This window comes from Halichoeres trimaculatus, unplaced genomic scaffold (assembly GCF_033239565.1).
Source record: "Halichoeres trimaculatus isolate MK-OKI-2021-1 unplaced genomic scaffold, fHalTri1.1 fHalTri1_scaffold_42, whole genome shotgun sequence".
Classification (NCBI taxonomy): Eukaryota; Metazoa; Chordata; class Actinopteri; order Labriformes; family Labridae; genus Halichoeres; species Halichoeres trimaculatus.
In genome coordinates this window covers 185,122-204,537 of record NW_027437220.1, presented here as the reverse complement: position 1 = coordinate 204,537, position 19,416 = coordinate 185,122, and the positions used below count along the sequence as shown (strand labels likewise).

General features: G+C 39.5%; 1 long non-coding RNA gene across 2 annotated transcripts in view; it reads right to left on the bottom strand.

The window, feature by feature from the left end:
- Nucleotides 1–304: 304 nt before the first annotated feature.
- The window catches only part of LOC141786552 (uncharacterized), a 31,739-nt gene continuing 12,627 nt past the window's right edge, over nt 305–19,416 (bottom strand). The window contains exons 1-4 of one of the 2 annotated variants that reach the window (XR_012597839.1): nt 11,204–13,106; nt 10,989–11,094; nt 4,156–4,372; nt 305–3,641 (exon numbers count right to left, since the gene is read on the bottom strand). This is a non-coding gene — a long non-coding RNA (uncharacterized LOC141786552). Of the gene's footprint in view, nt 3,642–4,155; nt 4,373–10,988; nt 11,095–11,203; nt 13,107–19,416 lie in introns of those variants that run through there. The other variant, XR_012597838.1, reaches the window with a different exon arrangement.

Genomic DNA, 19,416 nt, shown 5'->3' with positions numbered 1-19,416 from the left:
TTCATCATACATGGACTCCCTTTCTTGATTATGTGGGACCGAGAATGTGTATGGTATTCTGGCAGATGCATCCTAGACTGAAGGGGGTTCGCTAAAAGAGAAGGAGAGGTTCTGTTGTCTGTATCAGTTCATTCCCCATATTTATCTATGTTTATTGTGTGTAAGTTTTGTCATGTTCATCTGTGCTGTGCCTGTATACAAGTTTGGGGGATTGTGTTGATTGTGTGGGAGAGAATAGAACAGAAAATAATAGAATAGAACTTTATTGTCATTGTAACATGTACAACGAAATTGAAATCACGGCAGCAATCAAGAAAACAAAAGTAAGAAAGTGCAAAAAGGTCCATAATAGATGATGACAGCTTGTCCATCATTCTCCAGTTCAACCAGTTCAACCAGACTCCACCTCCACAGGGTCCAGGACTGAGCTTCTTCAGTCATGCTCCATCTCTGTCTCCTGTATCCTGTCTGCTCACAGCAGGTGAAGCTCTTCCAACATGGCGTTGGTGTCTGATGTTAGCTTCGTTAGCCATGTTTGTGAATAGCATGATGTGACTCTGCCCTCTGGTTTTCCCTCTATTGCTGGGTTAGCATAGCTAGCTCGTCCATCTTATTGGAGATAGATCCTACGTCCCCAATAACAATGGATGGAAAGACAGGTCCAAATCGTCACTTCTTAGCTCACACCTGAGGACCAGCATGTCGTCCTCACCTCCTTCTCCTCACCTTGTGGGAAGACATCAGGCCTTACACCAGTTAGCATTGACATGCTACAGACTGCTAACAGCTGAGTTCACATGTAAACAACGTGGCCATGGTTACATGTAGGATCTCCAGACAAACACAGGAGCAAAAATAGTAAAAATATCACTGAAGCCACAAAAAGTTTTGTGTCCATGACCAACAAATGAGCCAAACAAAGAAATGATCTACTCCAAATACAAAAATTACGAAAAAGAGACAAAACAAAAAAAGACAAAAAATGGACAAAAAAAGAGAGAGCTGCTGCAAAAGGCAGCCATAGCCAACAGGGCGGCGCCTAGCTCTGTGTTTCTGACTGTATGATGATCCATAATAGGAATACTTGAGTCCAGATCAATGTGAGAGGATGACAAATGCCCACATTAAAAGTTATGTGGGTGATTTAATCAGTTATTATGTGAGTAAAGCAGGGTCACATTATCTGATGGCTACGCTGTTGTCTCCTTACAGCATGTTCTTAAATAGTTGTTTTTTTAAATTATAGCCACAACACTCATTTTAAATTTTTACTCATTTATTGAACATGTTTAGAGGGATTACATTATATGACGATCGTGAAGATAAGTATAGATGAACTAAAACGTAAATTTAAAAGGATTTGTACATGTATCTCATGAGAGAGCAGGCACAGCGAACTACATATTTGAAACAGTTCATATAGACTTTTACATAAAATGTAGCTCTTAGCAAACGTAGATTATAGTATACATTTCCTTTAAAAGTCGCCTGATCTAATGTAGGGTTTTTAGTTCCTGGGTTATGTAGCTGTATATACGATGGTTTCTCCTTTATCAGTAGGAAGCCATCACAAGCGGTGCTTACTCGTGGGTAGCAGATAAAGCAACATCAATCGACTGCTTTGTATAAATTACACACAATTTCTTCAGATTTTGCAAACATTTACCCCAGATGTATCTTTGAGTACGCCATTTATGTAACTCAACTTCTCCTCCTCTTTTTTGGACAATGCACACATAGTCAATGCCCGCCATCGCCCCCTGCGGTCACATATTCCGATGGTCACAGGTTTCAGTGCAGCACCGTTCAGACATCTAGCTGCATGCAATTATTTATTTCGTCCACTAGATGTCACAGTTGTGCCGTGTAGCACCGCTAAAGGAACAGAGGTACAAGGGAAATTTTAGAAGACAATTCATGTGTTTTACTGTCTTCTTACACTGAATAAATACTGGAAGAATTGTGAATATGTCAGCTCTCCCTCCATGTGCCAATCATCGCACGTTTCACAGACCCTGAAAACATTTTATTGCTCCATTCATCCCTTGTGGCAAGTGTTTGCAAGTTTAAATGAAGGTAAACTACCGGGATAGATTACAGATTAACTGCAGTGCGCATGTTTCGTTTCGACATAAAGTTGTCCTCTTTTTGCTCCTTTTAAGTTCTAGAGTTAATTTGATGAAAGAAAAAGAAGCATGGAGCTATTTTTTTCTAGGAGGAACTAAAAACGGGAATTTCTTCAGTGGCTTCTAATCAAACTTTCTCAATTCACACAAAAATTGCCCCTAGATGTGGACTATTTCCAGTTTGTTGTCAACCAGGAGATGCAACTTTTTAGAACATTTTCCAGCCAGGTTGAGATGCCGGAGAACATCACCCATGCTTTTACTGAGCTGTTAGCGCTGCACAAAGTCTGATCAATGAGACCAAGGAGTTGAAAATGCTGACATAGCACGGTGCATGTTCACTTTCAGGGGGTGTGGCAGGGGCAGTTTCCCGTCAGGAAAGAGGGTGCACAATCAATGGTATTTATGCATTTATTTATAATTTTCAGCAAAAAAAATCATCTATGGTAAAAAAACAAAACAAATGCACTGTGAGAATTTGAAGTTAATTGTACTTGTACTAGAACTTGTACTAGAACGCCTGTGGCGAGACGCAAGGATGGCTGTAACAAATGTGCACTATGAGAGTCTTCACAGCCTTGAAGATGAAGGTCTTCTAGATCCCTCTGATAGCATCCACCTCTTCTTTGTCCAGCATGTTTTCCTTCCGCATCTGCAAAGGGACCTGGGCCCTGTTCTACGAAGCAAGTTTAGCCTAGCGAGATAGCCTTGGAGCTACCTCGCTGAAGAGACCACAATCAAAATCAGTCAGAGAATATTGTGGGCTTTTGTTATGTTGAGGTCCCTCAAAGAATCGACCTTCAGTTCCAGTCACCATTTCAACATAAAAACAAAACAAAACAAAACAAAACAAAGCATTTACTGTGGTGCTCAAACAAAATAATTTGCATGTTTTTATAATTCTTCTAATTTGTACCAGCAGTAAATAAGACTTTAGACAGGAAAAGACAGGAAGAGAAGAGAAACAAAGTTTGCAGCATAACACACTTCTCAAGAATAGAAATCCTTCAGTAAGTGCATATCTTTTTTAACAGATGAAAGTTTAACATAGGATGGCCTCTTTTTTATTTTCATTTTTTTACAAACTCTCATTCAGTAGCTTAAAGATCATAAAATTGAACCCCTTTAAGACACATGGTTCTTAGGAGAATCATGGACAGGGGTCAGGGACACAGTTTTGTTAGAAAAGCCAGAACAATATGACTAAATAATTAAATCAATATCTAAGTCTTGATCTAATTTTCTGCTTGCTCTGTAAGACTCTGTGTAAGACTGAAAAAGTGTTGCTGGTGATTTACCAGTGACAATTTTTTTTCGGACGCCACCTGTGTCCACCCCTGTGGACACAGGTGGGTGACTCCAAAGAAGGTGACTGCCAGTGTAGCAGTGGGGGAATTTTTCTGCTGGCGTTACCACTGCAGAAGGCCTCTCTCAAGGATGTTTGTTGAGATCTGGATATGGAACTGCTTTTCAACATCAACTCCTCGACACATGGTTTCCAAGATATCATCAACACTGTCAAACAGTAAGCATAATCAGTAGATGTAAACTACTTGTGTTGAAAACAAATGCACAAGGATAACTTCATGTATTTACACACTAGATTTACGTTTTGATGACTTCTCCATTTTCCTGGCTCAAGGCATTTGCCTTACCCGTCTCAAAATGGTCTATTCCTCTACAAAAGTACAATAAGAATCTTGGTTGAAAAGAATAGCAAAAACGGGTAATGTAAGTTGCATCTTCAAGTAAAATAATCCCATATAATACATGTAGTATCTTCAGATATTTATGAAGAGAAGCACGCATTTACTTATTATTCGACTTAGCTTTTAACTTGGGGGGGGGGGGGGGGGGGGGGGGGGGGGGGGGACTTACAACAGGTTTTCTATCACAGCAACTTGTTTTTTAATCTTCTTCACTCTTCAGTGCTGTGTTTTGTAGATTATCTACAACACTAAATCAGTAATCAACTAATTTGCATAACAAGTCACTTGTATGTTACGGTTGCATTTTCTTAATATATCACCTCTTCATGGCCCATATCCCTGGACATGTCGGCATGCCTTTTTCCAAGACCAGCCTGGGCAAGGTCAAACTCTTCAGAAAGAGGTTGGGGTTGTCTCCGGATTCAGGTTTAACAGTTATCCATAGATGGTATCCATAGCTAAAAGGCCTCCGAATTTTTAGATGCTGTGCCATAGGTTTTCAAACTCTGTATCTTTTGCTTTCCAGAACAAGATTTCCTGTGAAAAAAAATGGGAGAGATCTGATTTTGAAATATAAAGTCCGAATTTGAAATATAAAAATACTGTTACCATACTATACTAAAAATACAAAAAAGAATTAAAACATGACACACACACACACACACACACACACACACACACACACACACACACAGAGATAACCTGGGCCCATATTCACAAAGGTTCTCAGAGTCCTCTCAGAGAGCTCCTAACTAAAAATTCCTAGCAAGGAGTCTTAGCTTAAGAGTGATTCAGGAAGGTTGTAAGAGCAACTCTGAGCAAGGAGGAGACAGAAACTTTTATCTTAGGTTGTGTCCGAAATCATTCACTCATTCTCTACTCACTCCTCACTATATAGTGAATTAGATGTAGTGGACTACATCAGCTAAATTAAAACAACATTTCCAACACTACTCACTCACTCGCCAGCCGCTAACAGTGACGTAATTACACTCGCATCGCTCATGGACGGCTAGGGATTTACAGTAATTATTACTCTCAAACACTGCAAAACGTTTTTTATTTCAGTGATAACTAATGTTATACTTGGCGTATTTTCCGCAACAGCCAAATAGAATAACTTATTACACATTATTTATAAAATTCATAAACCATATATTTGCACAGCAACTTATGCTATATTTGAGAATTACAAAGTCCGGTGAATGCATCATCCGCAATGAAAAATTTAGCGGCTAACGTCTGTGTTGTTTGTTTCTCTACTCGAAGTTGTGAGACACGTTTGTCCCAAAGTTTAGCAGAGAGCTTAGAGTCATTCTCTGACAGTTTTTAAAGATTTTTCATGTTATCAGTAATCACTAATCATGTAATCAGCCATTCCTTCAGTTTGAACTCATGATGGTATATATTGCTATTATAGTGAGCATCTCTAATACACTACTTTACAAAATGCATTGTGGGATACATTGAGTGGACTATATATTGAATGACTGTGCTTACTCAGAATTCGGACAATAAACATCGAATTATACTATGTATACAAAGCTGCTTAATTGCAACAAACACTAGTCAGAAATTGTTAGAAAAGAATATGTATATATATAATATAATAGAAGCTTATTTACATTGTACAACTGAACTCAGAATCTCCTACTGGGAACTCGGGGTTGGTGTGGGTGCTCTAACTTACAAGTCGGAAATTCCGAGTTCGGGAGCTGTTCCTGTTGGCCGTTCCCACCGGGAACTCGCAAATTCTGACTTCCGAATACAAATGGAATGCAGCATAAAGTCGAAATGATGAGAATAAAATTGAAATTTCAAGATCAAAGTGGAAATGACTAGAATAAAGCTGAAAAACAAATTCAAGATCAAAGTCAAAATGACGGGAATAAAGTTGAAATGACAAGAATACAGTCAAAAAATAATTTGAGATCAAAGTCGAAAGGACGAGAAAAAAAGTCAAAATAACCTGCTCTGATGTTTACCGGCAGTACGCCGGTTACAGTCAGGTCCTCAACAGTCACAGACACAACTTACAGTAGTAACAGCTGCCATACAGGAGCCTAAATGACAATCTTCGGAATCTGTGTTTGTGTGACAGGGTTGGTCTTTTATATTTTTATTGCATGTGGCGTTATATGAAGTGTGTGGGTAGGTAATGACTTTTCTGACTGGCCCTGAAGTACCCCCCCCTAAAACCAGCTCATTGGAGACCGGCGGGCAGGACTTCAGGACAGACACCTAAAAAGAGCAGCAGATAGCAGAGAGGGACGACAGTAGGACCGCAAGCAAAGCACGAGAAGCAACCCTGAAAAGACCCGATTGCTCTAGGAAGAAGAAGCAGCAGCCAGTTGTGGGCCTTTACGGTTTCCTGTGAAGAGAAGGAGGCTGATGTTGGGGAGTCACCGTGGAGTTGCCAAGGGGACCGTTGCTGTGAGGCACTGGCATTAGCTTTGAGGAGAAGCAACGTTGGATGCACCCCTCTCTGAGTTAAGTACCCTCACAGGACCTTTTTATATTGAACCTTGGACACGGTTATAATTGGGTCAAGGAACTTTTTAAACACAAAACACCAGTTTCATTCTTTTCTCTTTGTGGGTTTTAAGTGTTTTAAGGGGTTTAAGATCCTTTAGGGAGCTATTCTTTTATGCTAGTTCTTTTTTAGGATTTTACTCAGACACTTCTTTCTAGACCTGCAACCTGTCACAGAGCCATAATGTGTGTGTGTGTGTTTTTGTCAAAGATTTTCGTTATATTTTCTGTTATGTGTACAGGAAAGAAAAAGACATTTCAGGTACACAAAGCAGAACAATTTCGGAACAAAAACATTATATTCAATCACACTTATTCACACTACAAGAACTAAGAGACAAGACAACACACTCAATCGACATGGGGTATCAACAAGTGGACAAGTGGTATCGCAGAAATGAAGGGGAAGGGAAAGACAAGAGAAAAAGAAAGAAAAAGAGGAAAGGAGAAACATGCATTTAAGTATGTAATAATATTCAAATAATGAAAATAAATAAATAAATAAATAAATAAGAAAATTAATAAATAAAGAAAGAAAGAAAATCAGCAAGTCAGTAGTTCATAGGTTTTCAGCCTCAATGACAGGGTATCTATATGAAGTAAAAAGGGTTGCCAGATTTCATGGGAGGTCTTAAGGGAACCTTTCAGGGAGAATCTGATTTTCTCAAGTCTCATGCAATGTAAAATTTCTTGAATACATCTGTTATGTGTAGGTGGGGATAAATGAGTCCATTTAAGAAGAATGAGCCTACTTGCTAGCAAGGTAGAAAAGTCAAAAATACAATATGAAAATTTTGACCAGCCAGAGGATGGAAACAGTCCAAAAAGAGCAATAAGAGGGTCGGCGTTCACAGTGCAGCCAAGGACTTTCCCTAATGTATCAAAAATGGTGCCCCAAAAATCAGTCAGTTTAGTGCATGACCAAAACATATGCATGTGCTCAGCTGGAGACAGTTTACACCTGTTACAGGAGTCGTCTCTATCTGGATAGATTTTGGCTAGTCTCACATTAGTGAAGTGTCTCCTGCGTAAAATCTTACATTGTAGAAGTTGTTGTCTGGCGCATATAGAAGAAGTATGAGCAAGGTTAAGTATGCGGTTCCTTTGTTTGTCGGAGATTGTGATTCTGGGGTCCTGGTCCCAAATAGCCCCGAGGGAGTGGAGGGAGGTGGGGTTTATTCTGAACATTGAGTTTTACAAGACTGAGGTCTGGGATTTATGGTTTACTTTGGTCAAAAGAAGGGAATCCATCAAGGTCTCTGGTCTCTTTACTTGACCAGGATTCAAAAGCTGAGTCGGAGCAGGATGGAAGAAATAAAAGGTTTTGATAAACTGGAGCAAGTTTCGATGAGTAATGTAGGCCAAATTGTTTCCTTAATTGACTCCAAATTTTCAAGGTCTCAGAAATAATGGCGTTCTGTGCTATTCGCTTGATTGGTGAAGGTAACTGTGAACAAATCACTGACCATAACGCAACGGGTGAGGAGGCTAGTTCCATGCAGGCCCATAGAGGGTGATTATTAGGAGCCATCTTAACATTCCAATAAAGGATTTGCTAATATTGCTAGCCCAGTAGTATCAGTAAAAATCAGGTGAGGCCAGACCCCAGAGAGATTTAGGAAGTTGGAGAGTTGATCTTTATTCTAGCTTATTTATTGCACCGTAAAAAAAGGAATTAATCAGCTGGCCAAGTGAAGAAAAAAAAGATTTGCAGATGAGCACTGGAACATGTTGAAAGATATAAAGAAAGCAGGGAAAAGTACCGTCATTATGATCAGGTTGATACGACCTGGTAAAGGTAAAGGGATAGTGGACCACCTGGTCAGATCTGATCTGCAGCGCTCAAGTAAAGGTTGAAAGTTTTTTGCAAAAATACTCAGAGAATGGTTTTGTTACAAGAACACCAAGATATTTTAATCCTTGGGTCGTTTTCCTAAAAGGAAAGAGAGCGAGAGGGAGGTTCTCTGCAGTGGAGTTAATTGGAAGGTACTCGCTTTTATGTAGGTTAATTTTTAGAGGTGTCCCAGTCCGATATTAATATCGGATATCGGTCCGATATCAGCAAAAAAAAACAAATATCGGTATCGTATCGGAATGCATCTAAAATCTCCGATATAAGCACTCTGATATAAGCAGTCCATTCCAGACTCCGCTCCTGCTGTTTTTATTTGATTTATTTAGGTTATTTTCTGGATTTTCTAATTTATTCTTTATTTTATTCAATTACTAGTATTTTTTATGTTTAATGTTAAAATTTCTGTTACCCGTTGGTTAATAATAGATGGGTCAGTTTTTCCTCATACCTACTGTTGCTGACTGCTGTTCTTTGTTTGAATAAAATCACTGAATCAAGTCTTTTCTAACATGACAGACATACTACAAAATAAGTAATAAAAGTATGCATGTTTAATGCTGACATTGTATCGGATTAATATCGGTATCGGCCAATACTCAATGCTGCAGTATCGGTATCGTATCGGAAGTGAAAATGTAATATCGGGACATCCCTATTAATTCTATAGTCAGATAATTTCATAAATTGTTCTAGAATATCCAAGATAACAGGAAGTGATGAAGTTGGATCGGTGATGTAAAGCAGAAGGTCATCTGCATAAAGAAATAAGCCAAATCGAGAAAATCCCTTCAAATTTATCTTCATAACGAAGCCATACAGCTAAGGGCTTGACGGCTAGAGCAAGCAGAGATGGGGAAAGCAGGCATCTCTGACGAGTGCCCCAGGATAAAGGAAATGAATTAGATTTTATACCGTTAATATTAATCTTAGCCACAGGGGGAAATGTAAAGAAGCTTAATCCATGATATGAAGTTGGAGTCAAAACTGAATTTACTTAGAATATGGAACAAGTAGCTCCACTCGACCCGATTAAAAGCCTTTTCGGCGTCTAGAGATAGGATGATTTCAGCCGGGATGGAGTCTGAAGAAGAGCAGATGATGTTGAATAACCTTCTAGTATTACTGAAAAAGATTGTCGACCAGAGATGAAACTGGTCTGGTGTGGGTTCGTTAGTGTAGGGGTGACCTTCAGGAGACGAGTGGCGAGCACTTTGGACAATTTTTAGAGTCAACATTTAAGAGGGAGATGGGCCTATAGCTGCTGCAGTGGAGAGGATTTTTATCTTTCTTAAGTAACAAGGTTATTGACACTTCTGAGAATGTAGAAGGAAGTTTCCCTCTTGCAAACGCATCATTAAATACCCTTGCTAGGATGGGAGCTAGTTTGCTAGAAAAGGTTTTGAAAAATTCTGTGGAGTATCCGTCCAGGGGATTTGGAGCTTTGTAAAGACCCGATAGCTTCTTGGACCTCAGCAAATGTTATGGAGGCTCCTAGATTACTAAACACATTGTTGTCTACTTGAGGGAATGTAAAGTAGTCTAGGGGGTTTGGCTCTGACCAGTTGTGGAAGGAGATTTCGGACGAGTAGAGTGTTAAATAACAATTAGAGAAAGTATTAAAAATTTCCCTAGGATCTGTTGTAACTAACCCAGCTGGGGATGCTATGTTAGGTATGAGTTTAGAGGCAGTTGCAGAGCGGGCTTGATATGCTAATAGTTTGCCAGGTTTATCAACTTGTTCAAAGAAGCGTTGCTTTGTTTGTAAAAGCTGAATTTCAACTTTGCTGGTTGATAGCAATTCATATTGAGACTGTAGCTGTAATCTCTTTTTGTATAATGCAGCTGAGGGATTGGAGGCGTATTAGGCATCTAAAATACGGATTTTATCGGATAGTTCTGTCAACTTAGAAAGCTATGATTTTTTAGAATGGGAAACAAATAAGATGATCTGCCCGCGTAAATATGTTTTAAAAGAATCCCACAGTATATCACTGCTGATATCAGGCATGTCAATTATTGTAATTGTTAAAGAAGAAATTGATTTCCTCAATGAGAAATTCTTTAAATTTAGCTTCAGAGAGCAACTGTGACTTAAATTTCCAGAATTTGTGAGCAGGTCTGCAGAGGGAGAAAGTAATGTCTACTGATGCAAGGGCATGAACAGAGATGACTATACTATGATATTCACAGGCAACAGTACTGTGCAACAGTTTATTATCCAGTAGGAAGAAATCTATTTGTGAGAAGCTATGGTGCACATGAGAAAAGAAGGAAAATTCTTTGTTGTAAGGAAACCTAGTTCTCCAAGGGTCAGACAATCCCAAATGGTCTGTATGAAATTTTAAGGTGGTTGCTGATTTTGTTTGAGCGATATGTTTAGCAGATGATCTATCAAGTGTGGTGTCCTATACCAGATTAAAATCGCCCCAAACAATGATAAGGTGGTCTTAAAGATTAAGTGAAGAAGAAAAAAAAAAAAAGATACAAATTTTTCATCATTCCAAGTGGGAGCATACACTGAAGCCAGGACTACAGGGGTGGTTTGTCAGAGACTATAACAACACGTCCGTTAGGATCAGATATAGTAACAGAGGTTTCGAAGGAGTTGTATAACAATTGCAAGCACCCCTTACCCTCTCAGTAAACCCAGAGTGGAATAAGTGACCCATCCAAGCCCTTTTTACACAAGATATTTCAGAATTGCGAAGGTGAGTTTCTTGTAAGAAGCACAGATCTCCCCTTCAGGTGTTGCACGTGTGATATTACCTTGTTGACTTTGACGACATCATTCATTCCTTTGACATTCCATGAGACGAAACGAAGATTTCTACCAGACATCAAGATGGATTATTCGCAGAACTGGCTGACTGAGCTGTGAAAAGAGCAGAGAGAGAAAATGAAACAGAGAAAGAGAGCAGAAAAAAGAAAAACAAGGAGGAGGGATAACAAGATACAAGGAGAGACAAAACACACACACATACTTGTCATCAGTGGCGAATCGTGGCCCCAGCCACTGGGCCTCCAGTAGGACCATGGGACCACACGTGGCAATAAACAATAAAACAAAGAAATAAAAACAATAGCCAGAATCATGTGACATGGAAGTTTAGTATATTGATAGTTTTGTGGGATTACAAATTTATCATGTGCCTGAACACTGCAACACTTAACACAACTTCAAACAATTAAAAAAATTAAGATATAAAATTGTACAAAAAACAAAAACAGGGTTTCAAGTAATCCAGCAACCACACAGTCTTCTCCATTACTTTCCGCCATTTCTATTCACGTTCTGCCAACTAGATCTTCTCTTTTCTCCTCACTCATTCACAGCTACAGTTAGGCGTTTATCCATCAAAGTGATACTCTGGGATGGAACAAGTTGGGTCCTATCACAAGGTTTAGGGCAGAAATTACCCCTACAGCAGTGTTTTTGTGCAGCAGAAGCCCAGAGCACTCACACCAAACACCTCCTCCCTGCTCGTGTGCCGGTTTCTAGTGATGCTACAAGATGTGCCGAGGCTTCGAAGCGCGCATCGAGGCTTGCTTCATTAGGAGGAGGAGCCAAAAATGATGACGTCCAAAGCCTCGTTGCCCGACTGTACCACGTGACTGCTTCGGAAAGTGGTTCAGAGCTTACCGAGAGGTTTGACAGCAGCATAAGCCCATCAGGCTCCATTCCAGGTGATATTTTTTACTACTTTCTCCTGTGTTTGTCTGGAGATCCTACATGTAACCATGGCTGCATTGTTTACATGCGAAATTAGCTGTTAGCAGCCTGTAGCATGTAAATGCTAACTGGTGTAAGGCTTGATGATTTCCCTCGAGCTGAGGAGGAGGTGAGGACGACGTGCTGGTTCTCGGATGTGAGCTGGGAGGTGACGACGTGGACCTGTCCTTCCATCCATCGTTGTTGGGAACGTGGGATCTAGCTCCGGGGGATGGACGAGCTAGCTATGCTAACCCAGCGGCATCGTGCTGTTCACAGACGTGGCTGACGGAGCTGACATCGGATGCCACATTGGAGGAGCTTCGCCTGCTGTGAGCAGACAGGATCCAGGAGACAGAGACTGAACAGACTGCTGGGGAGGCTCAGTCCTGGACCCTGTGGAGGTGGAGATTGGCTGGGCTGGAGAGTGGTGGACGGGCTGTCATCATCTAATTTCTTATGGACATTGTTGCACTTTCCATGCTCTTTCTTACTTTTGTTTTCTTAGATGCTGCGGTGACTCCTGAATTTCCCCTCGGGGATAAAGAAAGTATTTTCTATTCTATTCTATTCTATTCTATTCAAAATGTAGGCTTTTGATAGAGTTGATCAGTCACTTATAGTGTTGATACTAGAGTTGGGAAAGCAGTTTTAGTTTTCAAAATAAAAAAGAGTAAAATCTCCCCTGTACTGTATATTATATTATATTGCCCATATATAAGCATATTCAGTGCTCCCTAGTTCCACACTTTCACTGTGCTCTGCCTGTTTGAGCTCATGCAATTTTCCTAAAGCAACAGAAAAGCATTATTACACAACCTGCCATATCATTGATACTACCATTTATGGGGAATTTACACACAGAATATTAAAAAATGCTGTTTTATATGAACATGTGTTCATTTATGTAGAGAATTTATTTTGTTGAACATTTTTTTATTTTCATTTTTGTAATTAACAGTCGTTCCCAAGAGCAAAAATAGGCACAGAAGTTCAATCACACATTATGTGGTTAAGCTATAACTGCCTGTGATTGTGTGCCTGATCAGCAGGTGGTTTCGTGAGCACATGAAGCTTCGCGAGATGAACCCTTTCTCAAACCACTTGGGCTTAAGTGGTTCGATGCTTCATGAGGCTTCATCTCACCATCACCACCGGTTTCCTCTGCACTCAGACGGGGCCATCTTTTACTTGACCAAAAACACAAATAAACGGACTCCAACCGAAAAAATCTGATATCGGTCTGAATTCACGCTTTATTTAGAGAATTTTCAGCTCGTTACTTTCACATAAAAACACCATTAAATAAGGCTCTAGTTCTCATCGTGTCTCTTCGTCCTGGCAGACTACCTGCGTTTGTTTATATCTGGCACGCCGTGCGCGCGGACTGATAAACTAAGCGGCGAGAGCCTCGTAGCCAGCTGTGGCTCTGCAGCAGAGGTAGCGCCGTTTTACGACACGATGAGAACTAGAGCCTTATTTAGCGGTGTTTTTGTGTGAAAGTAACGCATTGAAAATTCTCTAAATAAAGCGTGAATGCAGACCGATATCAGATTTTTTTTGGTGGGAGCCTGTTTATTTGTGTTTTTGGTCAAGTAAAATATGGCCCCCTCTGAGTGCAGAGGAGCAGGGGGGGGGGGGGGGGGGGGGGGGGGTGTTTGGTAAGTATTCGCGAATGGACGGAAGATGACAGGAAATGATCCCACCCACACCTGAAATAAATATGATTGGCTAAGACAGCTGTCATTGTAAAATTGTGTCCACATTCCCTTGAGTTACACAGGCATTCGTTGCAGTTACTGAAGGCCCTGCCTGCCAGAATGTGTCGCTGATTTACCCAGATACCATCAAAAGGAAAATTGTGATTGGTCCATTTTTCATTTAGTTATATAAACCCATTGTTTGCCAGGACAAGTTTATAAAAATAATATAAAACTCATTACTATGATTTCATTGAGTAAAATAAATAAATAAAAAATAAATAAAGAAATAAAATAACTATTAAGGAATTCTTTTAATATTTTTATTAGGCCTCCACTGAATACCTTGAAAGGCCCAGAGGGTTCCCCTCTGCTTCTCATGCACTCAAAACAAAACAAAAGAATCCCTTGGGAAAACTAAACTTCTGTATCATACAAGATACAAGACTTTCTATTCCTACAACTCCATCTTACCCCTGCTCCCATTACAAAACAAGAAAACATACATGAAGAGAATTAACCCCTAAAACAAGGAATGGCAACTGCTCAACAGATTATGCAAAATAGAGCAGCACCTAAAGCACTAAAGTTTCCAGTATGTGAGTATTAAATGTTAAAATATTCAAAGCATATAACTGGTGGTGGTCGGATTCACATTGGGTCACTAAGTTATCTCATTTATCACTACTAATGCACAGCTGCATAATTCAGGTCATTGCTGCCTTTCATATGGTTGTGGGGGCTCTGCACACTGTCGTTGCTGACACAAAGGTCGTCGGACCTCCGCACACTGTCACTTCTGTCACCAATGGTCATCGGACCTCTGCTCACTGTCACTGCTGACAAAAGGTCGTGGAACCTCTGCTTACTGTCATTGCTGACAAAAGGTCGTGGAACCTCTGCTTACTGTCATTGCTGACAAAAGGTTGTCGGACCTCTGCACACTGTCATTGCTCAGTTCCAAGGATGTCGGACTTCTCACCTCTGTCATTGCTCACATCATGGGTTGAGTTGCAATCATCATATTTCCTTTCTATCTTCACTTACCCCAATTATTTGTGTTATTTAACATTATTTCTATGCCTTCTCTTTGCTTTTATCTAGAATCATCAGACTCCCCCTAAGGTACGTATTCTTACGGGTGATAATCATAATTCATGCCATTGTACCCCCTACATTGATTATTTTGCTCAACGCTTGATGGGTTCTAACCGCCAAACTTCATTTGCATGCATTTATTCATTAAATCTGTTCATAACTTTTTCTGTTGTATAAGTCTCTCTTAATTGAACTACTGTCATATCTGAGGTGTGGCATTTTCTTCAATGTTACTCAGTGAATGATTTGACCTCTGCAATATATCAAGCCACCTGAAAGATCAAAACTTTATTAGAACACAGCATTGTCTTTCACACATGGTATGAATCATAGCAAAAAACAGATCTTAAAGAGTTCAAAACAGTCTGCATGATAGGCCTGGGCGATATATCGATTATACTGATTAATTGCTGTGAATGCAGCAATGCATTCACAGTATATGTTCTTCTGTGACAAAAAAATTTATTCTTCTTCTTCATTCTTCCGCCCGCTTTTTTGGACCGCTAAAACTCCAGCAAACTTCAACCGATTTTCACCGTTCAAACTTCAAAACGTGTGTTTCAGTGGGGACAAGGGGGCTATGACTTTTCAGAAACTTTTCACGAATAATTTCCGAGATATTCGACAATTTACGAAATTTTGGTCACATAGAGATGAATGGGGAATTTTCAAAATTTTCTCCCTTCAGGACATTTTCTCAGCCTGCTTCAAACCCTCCTCATTCAGTCATACATTCAGCTACAAACTCCATTCAAACTTCAAAATATTCAGCTATCTTTTGGCTTCATTCAGTGGGTTTCAAATGTTTCCTAGCATTCATAGTTTCTTCACAATGACCCTTCAAAGGTCATGATGCATTTCAGCTCTTCGAGCCGTTTAACATTGGTGTGTATTGGACGGAATGTTTTGGCTCAGAGTGGGAGATTCAAACGACAGAGCACGGAGAGGGGGAAACAAGACCTGAGAAACTTCTGGGTCAACTGCTCTCTTGGCCACATTTTTTGAGCTATCAACACAAATAAGCCCTCAGCATGTAAGTAGTCTTGTCCTGCTTCTGACAAAGTGGTTTTTAAAGCAAAAGGATGGAGCACTTTTTCACAAAATGGCCAACTGTCATGAGAAGTTAAAAAAAATCCCCATATACCTCCATGTTAATTCCTGAGGGGTTTTCTCAGAGATCAGTAAATTTTCCCTCATCTATCTATCGCTCTCGTGGGTTCGTTTCTTGACCTTCATGCATGAAATTTAGACGGACAGCTTCCTCTGGGTCTCAGGATTCCTACGGTGTGTTCATTTTTATTCTAGCCCTCATGGTTTTGGCAAGGTGACAGGAGATTCGGACTCTTGCTTTGCCACAAAATCTTCATAAGATTACAGTAACAAGGGCAAAGTTGTGCACCTGCACCTGCTGCCCTTGACGAGCTGGTCACCGTGGAAACCTTTGATCTCATGCAGCTGTTTATAGTAACTCATCAAAACATCCAGGAACAAAGACAAGCATGTGTCTGGTAATTTATCAGTAATAACCAATGTAAAATCTGGCTTCAGATAAGCCTCAGCAGACAGGTTTACATGATTGAACACACACACACACACACACACACACACACACACACACACACACACACACTCACACACACAGGGCAGAAAGTATCACACTTTAACAGCATTTGACTTCCATTTCCCTGAGTCAGCTCCTTATTTTCCTAGATTTTTTTCTTTAAATTTAAATTCCTTCCTTTAATTTCTGAATTGATTCAGCCATTCAAACTTTTAAATCCAATTTTAGATTACACTGATTCATGCTTCATCATCATTCTTTTTGTCAGAATTGCAAGCACCTTTACAGCCTGATTTCAAAAAGGGGTGTTGGGAATCAACAGACTCCACCAGCTCTCTGATGGCAGTTGGTAAACAATAATCACCATGGCAACATCTGGCTTCAGATGGGCCTCAGCCTACAGGCTTACATGGTTAAAAAACTCACACACAGTACACACTGGATTACATTTTAACAGGGTTTAAGATAGCAGACTTACATTTACCCTCAGTCAGGTCATTATTTCCATCAATGTTCTTTAAAATTTAATTCATTCCTTTAATTTTTGAATAGACGCAACCATTTCAACTTTAAATTCCTTCATCCATTCAATTTATTGTCCATTTATTTCCTTTCATCCAAGAGTTCATGGCAGGTTAATTTAGCATTCTGCATTAGCATTTGAGCGCAAGCTTTTACAGGACTTCTTTAAACAATTTTCAGACATATCCTCAGTCATTTATGATCAGCATTCTGCATCAGCAGTTGAGCACAAGCTTTTCAAGACTTCATTCAACCATTTTAAGACACATCTTCAATCATTCATGTTCAGCGTTCTGCATTAGCATTTCAGTGCAAGCCTTGCCTGACTTTATTCAACCATTTTCAGACACATCTTCAGTCATTCATGTTCAGCTTCTGCTTTAGCATTTCAGCGCGAGTTATTTAAGACTTCATTCAGCCATTTTCAGACATATCTTCAGTCATCCATGTTCAGCATTCTGCATTAGCAGTTCAGCGCAAGCTGCTTCAGCATTCTGCATTCACAGCGCAATTTCTTCAGAAATTGCTTTTCTAGTTCGAACTTTTTCTTGTGGACGATTTAAAAAATTTGAATTTGAATTTTTCTCCCCCGCTATTGTGCACCTTTTATACTGCAGCAAGCGCTGACTCCACGTGTGTGCAGCATGCTTTAACAGTTCACTAACGAAACAACAGAAACCTAAGTGTCATAAAATGTTCTTAAATATCTTTGACACCCAGCACCTTGACAGACACGTGTTCCTTATGGTCTGTATCAACAGCCCTAAGAGGTTAATATAAACTAGACCTCTCGTCAGTAAACGTTCAAATCCCTTTCCTCCAATCCTCTGTTTTCTATCAGTCACCTTTCAGGAGTTTGATTAAGATCTTTAACTCAAACATTTCCAAAGCTGGGACCCTTTCATGTTCACCTGCAGATAATTAATAATGTGACTGAGGCGCGTCAAACCTGCTGCTCTTCAAAGTTAATACTCTGATCATTTTGAAAATTAGATAGTAAAGAAATATACATTAGTTTTTCTCAGAACATCCCCACTCTACTGAAGAAAATCCCCTCTTATGGTGACATGGACGGATCATGATTTGTGAAAGTAGACTGCGGGGAATAGCTGATATCGGAACGACAATGGGCGATCGAACTGAGCAGTGCTGCCTGGACAGACATGACTGAGAAGTTGTTTGGCTTTTACCTGGGGAAAGCTGAGTTCCGTCTTTCCCTGCAACTCCCTCTGTTCCACCAACTCAATCCTCCATTCAGCAGTAAGGCATGACATTTGTGAGCCCACACTTGAATAAATAGCATTTATTTTTACTTATTTGTCTGTATTAAAATACAGGATAAACAGGCTACAGCCTTAAAAAATAAAACTAGACAGAAACAAAGTGGGTTTTTTAAATCGTTTAAAAGCAGAATATAACAGAACAGTGCTGTAGTGCACTGAAACAGTACTGTACACGCTTTTCCTAGCAGGATTTTTAAATTCAAAATGTACAAAATAGTGCAGCTTTCAATGTGAATGTGCCTCCCTTATAACTACAAAGTGAAGTTTTTGAAACAGAAGAAGAGCTGAAACTTTAATTCCAAGAGTCAAATAGAGGTTACTTTTATTATTTTAAGTTTTTGACAAAATTAAAACAAAACTGGTTTTGAGTTGTCTCTGTCATTTGTACTTATCGTTTTCTTTAAAAGGAAAAAAAAAAACATCAAAAAATCGTAACTTGAAATTTTTCTGAAAAAATCAAAGATTTTATTTTAAGGCCATATCACCCAGCCCTACTGCATGAATTTCCACTGGATTTTTCCTGCGCGCTCTTAAGTGCTTGGCTGTGCGTCAGCGCGCACAACCTAAGCACCAATTTCAAGTTCAGTTTTGATTTTTAAAATTAAAGTCAAAAAGCTCACTCTTTCTTTGTTTTTTAAAATCCTTTATATCCTGAACAGAACATCTAACAATTTTCAGAACATACACGGATCCTGAAGACAGCCGTTTGTCCTGTATGGCAGCTGCCACTACTGTCAATTTTGCCTGTGGCTGTTGAGGAGCTGGGTGTACTCAGTGTACTACCGCTAAACATCAGGGCAGGTTGTTGAGACTTCTTCCCCTCATTTTGACTTAAGTCTCCCAATTTTGACTTTAAATTTGAAATTCCAATTTATTGTCATCATTTCGGCTTTAATCTCAAAATCGTTTTTCGACTTCATTCTTCTTCATTTCAACCTTTTCTTCAACTCTATTCTCGTCGTTTTGACTTTTATCTCAATTTTTTTTACTTTATCCTTGTCCTTTCTTCTTTAATCTGGACATTTTAACTTTATTCTCGTCATTACCTCTTCATCTCGAAATTGTTTTTCGACTTTATTCCAGTCATTTCAACTTTAATCTTGACATTTCAACTTGGTTTGCGTCATTTTGATTTCAATCTTTTCGACTTTATTCTCATCATTATGACTTTAACCTCGATTTGCGCAAAATTGTTTTCTCCGTCCAAAATGGCCCTAATCTGCTTCCCTAGAAACAGATCCAGCCACTGATGATTACTTTTTTTTTTCTTCAAAACATTGTCATACTCAAACATTTATATTTCCACAGGTATAATGCCGGT